The 12,437-nt window shown below is 37.7% G+C and overlaps 1 pseudogene; it reads right to left on the bottom strand.

Annotated features, from left to right (window-relative positions):
• Positions 1 to 8,589: 8,589 nt before the first annotated feature.
• Positions 8,590 to 8,902, bottom strand: LOC115290748 (annotated as a pseudogene).
• Positions 8,903 to 12,437: the final 3,535 nt, after the last annotated feature.

Genomic DNA, 12,437 nt, shown 5'->3' with positions numbered 1-12,437 from the left:
AGAACAGAGCATTTCTGTCTGCTGGTCTCTAATCCCAGGAGCCTTGGCAGCAGAGGCTGGGGGAGTTCCAAAAGGTCTTCTTATAGCCCTGGAGATAATGACTGGCTCCAACAAGCTGGCGCCGTGTGGGGACACCCAGGGACCTTATTTATCTCTCTTTGTCTCTCTCTTTTTTTTAGGGCTGACATAGGGTCTGCAATGACATACACAGTCCAGAAAAAAAGACACTGTGTCTGTTCTAACTTTTACTTAAGTGGTATAAATGGAAAAACATAACTGAAAGATTTGTTGACAACACACTTCTTATCTGGACAATCCATTGTAATGTTGCAATTAAGAAGTTCTACTCACAGAAAAAGATTACACAAAAAGGGGGACAAAAAAAAGATCTGGGATTCAGTTTAATGACCTGGAACATGCAAAGAATATAATAAAATTTCAGATTCCATATCTGGGATGTGGGCACTTGATCTGAGATATAAATGAGACTCTTCAATGGCTATTATGACCCTGCCCCCACCACACCCCCTCCCATGAAGATAGGTAACAGGAAGGTGCTTACATTCTTTCAGGGTCTATGGTTGTCACTGAGCAGTCTGCTTCTTTGGCATCTCACATACAGATGGCTGGTGTAACCCACAAAGCTCACCTGGGGTGCCAGACGGGAGAAGTGTAGTTCAGATGTCCTCCGTCCATGTGACAGTGTTCCCTGAGAAACATTTGACTTGAAGCCAATGTAATGACACTAAACCCACTCGAGTGCACATTTTTGTATAGGGGATCCAGTGCTAGTAGAACTCGGTATTATATTATCATCGGATTTATCACAAGGCCTGGCGGCAGAGTCCAGGTATGGCAATCTTGGAATTACCTGATCTGGGAAGGAGCCAACTGGCCTATGGAATACCAGAGACGGGGAAGTGTGCCTGCCTTGGAAGCTCTGCCAAGATGCCATTGAAAACGGTAAACCACAGGAATGCCAACAATATCTTGACTCTTGGGAAGTTCACTGTCTAGAAATGAAAGCAGGTAAAAAATACCAGTCTTAAATAAGTGGTATATTAAGTGTACACCCAGGGCACTGTCAGAACACAGAAGAGGGACACATTTGTCCAGCCAGATGATGGGGACCAGGGAAGGTTGCCACTATATCTAGTTAGAAGGAATTCAGAGTACAGTTAATACATCTCGTCTTGAAGATGACACTTGTCCTCCAAATAATTCATACTCTTCCCAGAACCATTCCAAAGGACTTAGCTCTTCCCATAAATGCTCAATGTATTTATTCATCTCCATCCTCAGTGAATGGAAGAACGGTCAGAAAGTGTCACCACTTGGTAACACTTCTGCCTTGTCTACTGACTGAGTTACTGAATTAATATTCCTCCCTACACATAGTTTTCTTTAAAAAGCCTGTCTTGCGATCTTTCCTGCCTTGCAATCTGAGCCCCTGTGTCTCTCTACCTAATTCTTCACAGATCTCAATCTAACCACTTAGGCAAACTGTGTAACTTAATTCAACACTTTTTACTCTGAAGAGTAAAGCAAAATTGCCTTAAATGTACCTTTTTTTTTGTTTTTGGCTTTACATTATGAAAAATTTTATCTCATTTGCTATTTGCGGTTTTCCCTTCAGCATCTTCTGCAGACTTCCAGGAAGCCTCCTGCCTGGTCCATCAGAAGACCGACAGTTATTTTCAGTACCATGTCTTGACTTAAAAAGAAACACTGAGACACATTTTCATTTCCTATAAAGTTAGGTGAGTCAGGTGAGCAGAAAATCATAGAACAGGCTCTATCTGGAGCTTCTTGGAGAACTCAAGGCCCTAAAAGTGAATGTTCTCTTCTAATTGCCTGACAGAGCTATTTATTGTCCATGACTTAGCATTTTACATCCAGGACAAGGGCTGACCAGCCGGACTTAATGACTAAGTTAGTTTCAAAAACCTCTTATCCATTTGTCTCTTCTCATCGGCAATGTTCATGAGTCCATTATTCCTATGGACTAGAGAGGAACTCAGGAATTGCAAGGATTGTTCCTTTCGTTAGTGGCAGGCTAGGATTATGTAGCGTATCCTCAGAATGCATTCACTACCCTACAGTGGGTCTCGGGGAGTGGAATGATTTGTTATTGAATAAAGGCCATGCTTAAAGTTTTCCAGCCCAAGTTTGGATGCAATACAGGGTCACTTCAATTACCTTGGAAATGAGAGTGCTGGTAACTCTCACTAGAGACTTTTGGAATAAGATAATGACATTATCCAAAGCCACTTCCAGTTTGATAATAAATATGTACCGATTGATAGGATTGTGCAGATTTTCTTGTTAGATCTGCTTATGGAGTGAATTATACGAACAGAGGTTTTAACAACTTCGTTGAAATACAATTCCCATACCATACAATTCACCCAATTAAAGTGTGTAATTCAATAGATTCAGTATAGTCACAGAATTGTATCATCATCACCTCAATCTAATTTTAAAACAGTGTCATCACACCAAAAAGAAATCCCATAATCATTAGCTATAACCAACCAATATCTGCATTTCACACCAGCCCTAGAGAACTGCTAAACTACACTCTGTCTAGATATATTTGTCTGGTACAGACATTTCATATAAATGGAATCATATAGTGTGTGGTCTTCTGTGACTGGCTTATTTAATTTAGCATAATGTTTTTAAGGTTCATCCTGTTGTAGAATATATCAGGGTTTTATTCCTTGTTATTGCCAAATAATATTCCATTGATAGATATACATTTGTTTATTCATTCATCGGTTGTTAGATATTTGGATTGTTTCCACTTGTTGGCCATTATGAATAATGCAGCTAGGCAGCATTGTTTATAAAAGCCAATATATGAAAGCAATCTGACTGTCCATGGACAGATGAATGGGTAATGAAGATGAGGTAAATCTACAATGTAACCTTATTCAGCCATAAAAAAGGAAATTCTTCTCTTTGCAACAACATGGATGACCTCAAGGGCATTGTGCTAAGTAAAATAAGTTGGACTGAGAAAGAGAAATACTGTATGATTTCAGATACATGTGGAATCTGAGAAACAAACAAACTCATAGGAGAGGTCAGATTTGTTGGTATCACCACCAGGGGTGGCGGGGGGATTGAATGAAGGTCAAGTACGTAAGCTAAGTACGTAGTAGGGATATAATGTTCAACACAATGACTCTCACTAACACTAATGTTTAGTAACAATGGAGGTGGTTAAGAGAATAAATGCTGAGTTCCCATCACAAGGAAAACATTTTTTTCTTTCTCATTTTCTTTTTTTTGTAATTATATGAGATGGTGTTAACTAAACTTATAATGGTAACCATTTCACCACATATGTAAGTCAAATCGTTGTACTCTATACCGTAAACTTATACATTGCTGTATGCCAATTATATCTCAATAAAACTGGGGGGGGGGAGCAGCTATTAACACCCATGTTCAGTGTTTCATGGACATACATGTCTTCATCTCTCTTAGGTAAATACATCTAGGACTGGAATTGCTGGGTCATATGGTACCTCTATGTTTAAGCTGCTAATAAACACCAGACAGCAATGGGAATTTTTCCTAAGAAAATGTTGAGGACTGGCAAGGAGATCAAGATTGGGACCGAAGAGTGCTATCCCACTGGACTGCTTTAAGTCTCATAATCTAGATATGAAGGGTAGTAACAAAAAATATCACATAGACAATACTTAGAAAGCAAAAGCTGCAAGTAAACTTTCCATTAGTCAAATCATCTCAAGAGTTTTTCTGATTCAGACAGGAAGGTAGGTAGATTTTTCTATTCTTGTAAATGATTTCTACATGGTATATCTCAGAAGCACTTAGGACAACATTGTATAATTTCACTGCCCAGAGTATATCTGAATCTTGTAAAGTTGTGCTGTCCAGTACATTAGTTATATGTGGCTTTTACATTTACATTAGTTAAATAAAATAACACTTAAAATTCAGGTCCTTAGTTGTACAAGCCACATTTCAGGTGCACAGTAACCACACATAGATTGTGGCTACCATCTTGTATGTTTCCCTCACGGTAGAAAGTTCTATTAGACAGGGCTATTCTAAAGCAGTGGTTCTTAAATGGATGGTGATTTCAGCCCCCAGAGAAATCTGGAACTGTCTGGAGATATTTTATTATTTTACAACTTGCGGAAGGGAGGATGTGACTGGTATCTATTGAATAGAGGCCAGGGATAATGCTAAATATAATATAATGCACAGGACAACATTCACAACAATTAACCATCCACAAGTATCAGTAGAGTCTAGGTTGAGAAACTATTCTGCACAATACATTCAAACCCAGCTAGCCCTTTTATAAAAATAATCAAAGAATTACCTGTTTAACTTTTTTAAAGACTCTATGTGCATGAGCCGTACCCCTAATATTCTGATTAAGAATGTATGAAGAAAATCCAGGGGTCTGTGTTGTTCGAAGCCTTCCAAGTGACTCTTCTGATTGGCCAGATCCAAGAACCATTGCATAAAAGTAGACTGGCTCTTAGCTCTTAATTCAGACGAAAATCACCTGGTAAACATTAGCAGCACTCCCAGAATAGATTAATGGCTCCAAGGCCATTACCTCTTCTGTTTAATTTCTTCAATTACCTATCTCTCAATTAATGGGGTCATTAAGCACTTAAGACTTGCATTAATTTCCCTCCTTTAAAAAAATTCTTTCATTCGGTGTAAATCCAGTTTGCAAATGATTACATCTTGTTATTGTATACTTTCTGTTTACAAACAGAACAAATGACCTAGAAAATGTTTGGCAGCTGTCTGTTCACTGGCGTTTCATGGAAAATAGCTGAGTAAACAGGCACGCTGGCCATGGCGGTGCTATGGCACAAACTAAATACATGGTAGTGGGGTTTCATTTTAAGTCGTTTCAAGTGGCATACTTTAAGGTCAATATAATTCTGCTGAACTTAGAAAAGTATAAAATCAAATTAATTTTAGTCCTAAATTTTTTTTCTATTTTCCATAATTCTGTAATAAATGACAAAAAGCAAAAAGTCCTGGCTCTTAAGCCTCAAAGGCAGCACTGGAAAATGAAACATAAGCACAAGTGTCTGTAAGAATAGACATTAAATATTATGAAGGGATACAAATTTGACAGGAAGAGGTCCTTCTGGCTGGAGAGAACTGGGGAGTCTTCACAGAAGTAGCAGCACCTAACTTTCCTATCACTCATTGAATATGTTTGTGGATTCCTACCTCATGCTGGGTCCTCCATATTAGGAGCTAAGGATAAGTAGGCACAATCCACTGTTCGTGGAGTTTCATTTCCTGGAGGCTAATCAGTCAGCCAACAATTATTTATTGTGTGCCTACTGTGAGCCAAGCATGTAGACAGGTGGTGATGATTCCAAGTGATCAATGTTAAGATAGGGGCAGGACATGGTACAATTCATTACAGGCTGGATTTTTATCACACTGAATCCTCCTTTCTAAGCACAGACATATCTCTGACCTCACTTGCAAGGTCAGTATCATAGGGCACTCACTTACCCTCAGCAATAATTTAATCACACAGCAGCAAATATTCAGTAACATTCTGTCAACTAGGGTTGACTGGCATCCTCTAAGGAATAAGTAAAGAAGTGTAATTAAGAAACCACTGACCCGAGGTGCCTGGGTGGCTCAGTCGGTGAAGCGTCCAACCCTTGCTTTCAACCCAGGTCATGATGCCTGGCTTCTTGGATGGAGCCCTGTGTCAGGCTCCACATCTAGTGTGGAGCCTGCTTGGGATTCTCTCTCTCTCTCTGCTCCTCTTCCCTCCTCACACTCTCTTAATGTCTCTCCCTCCCTCCCTGCCTCCCTCTCTCTCTCTCTCAAAAGAAATGAAAAATTACTGAACTGATCTTCAGTTTGCTAATACTTCTGATGAAGTTTTCTGAGAGAACTAACATGTATTGACTCTTGTCTGTAAATATGAAAAGTATGTCAATTATAAGATCATTCAGGAATTTGATTACCATATTGGACACTTTGTAGTGCTGGCTTTATTCAATGTCAATAATGCTAAATTTTAAAACATTTCATACATCAAAAGTACAGGAAGTAATATAACAGATACCTATAGGTAGTCTCTATAATGCCTAAAAGACCAGAGCATTTTGCTTCTTTTTTTCCCTTCAGTTCTATCTCTGTCTTTTTCATTTTCTCAGGGACATAAATGAAATAAAACATTGAAGATACAGCTAAAGTGCCCCTCGCACCACCCCCCATTCCCTCAGCCTTTCTTCTTGCCTGAGGGAACCAATATCTTGAAGCTGATCAATTAATTCTAATTCTCATGTATTAAATAAGAATTTAAAATAAAAAGTTTAGTTGAAAAATTGAAAATTTTCTATATATGTAGGCATGCATAAACAATATATACTGTTGGTTGTTTGGTGTTTATACAAATGTACAATATTGTACATAGCCTTTGGCAACTTATTTTAATTCAAAGTTATATTTTTCAAGATATTTAAGTATATGTAGATTCAGTTCATTCCTTTTCACTGCTGGACAGGAATCCATTCATCCACCTTTAGATCTCTTTTCCCCAGAATATTCTTTATGTGGGGTTTCTTTTCTTTTCTAGATCAGTCCTGCAAGAGGTCTGTCAACATTATTAGTTTTTTCAGATATTTATTTATTTGTAGCAATTTATTTTTTCTATCTCATTATTTCTGGTTCTTTATTAGTTTTGGATGTCCTAAAAGGTTCTACCTTTATTTTTTATCAGTTTTATTGAAGTACAATTCACATACAGTAAGATGTACTGATTTTAAATGTATAGTTCAATGCGTTTTGATGAATGCATACAGAGGTGTAACCACAATCATGAGCAAGAACATTTCTGTCACCCTTGAAAGTTCTCTCATGCCATTTTGCAGTCAATTCCTTCCCTCCTACCATAAGTCCTGTCAATTACTCATTTTCTTTCTGTTAGCTCTACTTCTTCTACAATATCATGTAAATATCAACTAACAGTGTGTAATACTTTGTGCTTACTTCCTTTCAGTTAGGATGATGCTTTCAGTTAACCCATGTTATTACATGTTATTAGTAGTTTATTTTTAGTGCTAAACAGAATTCCATTGTCAAAAGTGACCCTCTTCTTTTTTTTTTAATTAATTCATTTCCATTCAAGTTAGTTAATATATAGCATAGTCTTGGTTTCATGAGTAGAACCCAGGAATTCATCACTTACATGGAACATCCAGGGCTCGTCCCGACAAGTGCCCTCCTTAATGCCCATCACCCATTCACTCCATCTCCCCATCCACCACCCCTCCAGCAACCCAAAGTTCGTTCTTTCTAATTAAGAATCTCTTATTGTACCTTTCCTTCCTCTATGTTCATCTGTTGTGTTTCTTAAATTCCACATATGAGTGAAATTATATGATACTGGTCTTTCTGTGACTGACTTATTTCTCTTAGCATAAGCATAGACTCTAGTTTCATCCTTGTTGTTGCAAATGGCAAAATTTCATTTTTTGATTGCTGAGTAATATTCCAGTGTGTGTGTGTGTGTGTGTGTGTGTGTGTGTGTGTGTGTGTACGTACCACATCTTCTTTATCCATTCATCAGTTGATGGACATTTGGACTCTTCCAATAAACTGGCTATTGTTGATAGTGCTGCTGTAAACATTGGGGTGCACGTACCCCTTTGAATCAGCATTTTTGTATCCTCTCTTCTATTCCATGGATCTATATGTTTTACATCAATCACTATTTTATGTAGCTTCTTCCTTTAAATCTTCAAATCTGGTAAGGTAAACCTTCCAACTTTATTATTTTTTTTAAACCTGTTGTGATTTTGACTGGGATTGTTTTAAATCTATAGATCAGTTTAAGAAGAAATGATATCAGAGCAAAACCAGATTCATTAACTATCTCATTATTTATTTATTTAATTTTATTTTCAGAGAGAGAGGGAGGGAGGGGTAGAGAGAGGGAGAGAGAGAATCTCAAGCAGGCTCCTGCACTGTCGGCACAGACCACCGTGGGGCTCGATCCCACAAACCGTGAGATCATGACCTGAGCCAAAACCAAGAGTCAGATCCTTAGATGACTGAGCGCCCAGGTGCCCCTCATCATTTATTTAGATCTTTAACTTCTTTCAGAAACAGTTTATAATTTTCAGTATACAGGTATTGCATATATTTTGTTAAATTTATCAAGTATTTCACATTATTGATGCTACTATAAATATTTAAATTTTCAAATTCTAATTGTTCAGTGCTAATATACAGAATTGATTTTTTTAAATTTTAATGTTTTTTATTTATTTTTGAAAGAGAGAGACAGTGTGAGCAGAGGACGGTCAGAGAGAGAGGGAGACAGAATTCGAAGCAGGCTGCAGGCTCCAAGCTAGCATCACAGAGCCCAATGCGGGGCTGGAACCCACGAACCCTGAGATCATGACCTGAGCTGAAGCTAGAAGCCTAACCAACTGAGCCACCCAGGCGCCCCCAGAATTGATTTTTTATATTTACTTTGTATTCTGCTGCTTGCCAAGCTTGATTTTTCCCCCCAGAAAGGCTTCATTGCATATAGAGGAGAGCAGTTCAGTCCTTAGCTGCTGCTCTCCCAATGACGACCAGGACTTTGCTCACCTCCTCTCTCTTACTCTAGGCAGCGATGTGTGTCCCCACCCTTTTCTTGATGAACTTGAGAGAGCGCTTGTCCTTGGAGACCTTGAGCTTCTCCATGGCTCGCAGCTCATGCGGGGTGAAGCCGTACACCCCTAACATCCTGTTCTGCTGGAACTTGGTGTGCTTGGCAAGGCGCTGGTGGTGGCACTATGCCTCGGCTTGCTCGCGTTCTTGGTCACCGTGTGGCCTGGTTGAGGCCCAGGGCCACGGGGTAGCTCGGAGCCATGGCTGCTAGTCGTTGGTGGCTCCCGCAGTGGAAGTGCCAAACTCGATTTTAAAAATTCTGATACTTCATTTGTAGATTCCATAGACGGCATTACTTCTTTTTTCCATGTATGGATGCATTTATTTATTTTTCTTGCTCTGTTAAGCTGGGTGGAATCTGTACAATGATCGTGAATAAAAATGGGAGGCGTGAAAGTCTCTGCCTTTTTTCCTGACATAGTGAAGAACACATTCAGTCTTTTATCATCAAGTATGATATTAGCTGTAGATGCTTTTTACCAAATTGAGGACGTTCCTCTCTATTCCTGGCTTGGAGTTTTCATCATGAACGGGAGATGAATTTTGTCAAGTGGATTTTCTGCCTTTATTAAGGTGATTATATGGTTTTTCTACCTTAATTTATTAATTTGGTAAAATACATTGGTATTTATTTATTTTTAACGTTTATTTATTTATTTTGACAGAGAGAGAGAGAGAGAGAGAGAGAGAGAGAGAGAGAGAGAGAGAGAACATGTGTGTGCACAAGCAGAGGAGGGACAGACAGAGGGAGACAGAAAATCTCAAGCAGGCTCCAGGACTGTCAGCAGAGAGCCCAGTGTCGGGCTCCATCTCATCAGAGAGACAGTGAGCATGGTCAGGGGAGAGGCAGAGAGAGGGGGACCGGGATCCAAAGCGAGCTCAGTGATGATAGCAGAGAGCCTGATGCGGGGCTCAAACTCGCAAACCACGAGACCATGATCTAAGCCAAAGTCTGAGGCTTAAGCATCTGTGCCACACAAATGACTCAAGGTGGGTATTATGTCTTACTAAAGTGTTTGATATCACCCACCATGGGAGATTTCTGGATCTAGAATTTCTTGTGGTGGATGTTTTAATCTATGACTGCAATTTATTTAAATGGCCTAGGGCTAGTCATGCATGCTATCAGTGTCTCTTGAGTGATCGTTGGTTGTTCGTCTTTCAAGGAATTTGTCCATTTCGTATAAGTGGCACAAACTGTTCCTAGTATTTCTTTATTTTAAAATATATCTGTAGAGTTGTCTCTTCTATCCTTTCTTATTTATATCTTCTTTCTTATACACTTGATCAGTCTGACTGACCAAGAGTCAGACTTGATGTGAGTTTTGTCAGTTTTATTGGTCTTTTCAATGAACCAGGTTTCAGTTTCACTGCTTATTCTTTGTTATTTATTTTCTGTTTTATTCATTTCCGCTCTGACGTTTATTATTTCCTTCCTAATACCAATGAGTTTAATTCAATTCACTTTTTTATCTTAAATTAAAAGTTTATAATATTAAATTGAGAACATTTAATAATATAAATTTCCCTCAAAGCACTGTTGCAGCTTTTCTTCATAAATTTCAATATGCTGCTTTGTAATTTTCAATCAGTTCAACGTATTTTCTAATTTCCCTCATAGTTTCTTCTTAACTATCAGTTATTTAGAAGTATATGTATAATTTCCAAATACTTAGAGCTTTCCCAAATATCTGTTTGTTGGTTTCTAATTTAATTCTACTGTGGTCACAACACATACTTTTTATGATTTATTCTTTTAAATTTGTAGAGACTTGCTTATCTTGGTAAATGTTTTGAGTGCACTTGAAAAGATACTGCATTCTGCTGTTGCTAGGGCGAATTTTTATTACATGGCAAATAGGTCAAGTTGATTGATGATAATGGTCAGGTATTCTACACCTTTGCTGATTTTCTTTTCACTTTGTCTATTACTGTTAAAATCTCCAACTAAAATTGTGAATTTGTTCATTTGTCTTTTCATTTCTCACACTTTTTGCTTCAGGTATTTTGAAACCCTGTTATTATCTGCATACACATTAAAGAATGTTTTGTCCTCTTAGTGAACTGACCCTTATGCCATTATGCAGTTACCCTCTTTATTCTTAGTAACGTTCTTTGCTCCGAAATCTGGTTCCTCTCCTATTCCTATGCCACTTGAGTTTTCTCTGAATTGTTAGGCATAGCATATATTTTTCCATCACTTCACTTTTAACCTGTGTTTTTATATTTAAAGTGGGTTTCTCTTAGACAACGTATAATTGACCCTTGCTTTTTTATCCAATCTGACAACCTGTGCATTTAATTGAATGTTTAGACCATTTATACTCAATGAATTTATTGCTATGGCAAGGTTTATATCTTCCATCTGCTACTTGTTTCTTATGTTCCATATCTTTTGTTTTTTCTCTCCATTTTCCTGTTTTTTCTTCCTATTTACCTATTTATCTCAACTAGAATATTCATGGTGTGGTAGATTAATTACAAAAAACCTTTTCTCATCTTTATGCCTTCCCATTTCACACACTTTCTAAAATAACTCTTAAGTGATTTCAAGGTAACTTGAAGAGGAAGAGTTTATTTTCCTTCCCCCTGAATCAGGGCTGGCCTCATGATTCACATGATTGTTTTTATCTCTTCAATTTCAATCTTTGTATATGGTTCTCCTTTTGGATGTATTTTATAAGTCTCATATAGCTGGATTTTATTTTATTTTATTCTTATATTGCCTATAGCTGTGGTCTGTAACTTTACATTTTAAATCCGTCAATAAACCTATTTGTACTTGTATATTCTTACTTCATCTAAAACTAATCAATTTTATAGTCTCATTATGCCAAATAAGATAATTCTTTTAATTGATTTTAACTTCATTTTTAGCTATGCCTCTTTTCTTCCAAATCATGTTGACATTGTCAACAGTATTAATTCTACATAATCATTAAATTTGTTTAAATAGTATTCTACTTTTATTTTGAGGGAGCCCAAATTACATATTATTTCACAGATGTGTCATCAGTAATTATTTAAATTTATGCTAATTATTGAATTAGCAGAGATTCTTTTTCTTCTCATTTAATCCTTCTGGTATCAGGAATTCTGTTGGCTAACATGAATCAAATCACAAGGCCAACCAATATTTAAGGGGGAAATAAATTCCTCCACTCTGTGTTAAGATCTGCAGTCATTTTGCATTTTAACTCTTCTGATACTTGCCTTCCAAAAAGTTACCTGGAAATCACTGTATGTCTTAAAATTGATGGTGTCTTAGAAATGAACTTGTTACATACACAGTAATGCCACCTTAGCTCACTTCAGATGTTATTCCTTCATTAAGAAATATGTATTGAGTACCTGTGTTCAATACACTGTATTAGGTACAGGAGGTACCAGCTGTGAGACAGATGTGATTCTGGTCCTTACCTAACCTACAGAAGGTCCACAGTCCATAGTCACAGGTCCTGTCAGTTTGGTGTGCCATATAATCTGGAATCTGACCCCTCTTCTATTTCCTACCTCTGCTCTAGCTCAAGCCCTTATCATGTCTCATATCTGTTACTGCAAAAACCTCTCTCCCCACAAATCCATTTTCTACAAAACTTTGTTATTTGACTTCATCAGTCCTTAAACTTAGTTCCAGGGTAAAATTTAAACTCCATAGCACATCATCCTCGGTCCTTTGTAATCAAGTCCCTGCTACCCATAGGCTGCATCTCTGAAAAAGCTTCTCAATTTACTCT

Source organism: Suricata suricatta, chromosome 4 (genome assembly GCF_006229205.1).
Source record: "Suricata suricatta isolate VVHF042 chromosome 4, meerkat_22Aug2017_6uvM2_HiC, whole genome shotgun sequence".
NCBI lineage: Eukaryota > Metazoa > Chordata > Mammalia > Carnivora > Herpestidae > Suricata > Suricata suricatta.
This window is presented reverse-complemented; position numbering and strand designations above follow the sequence as displayed.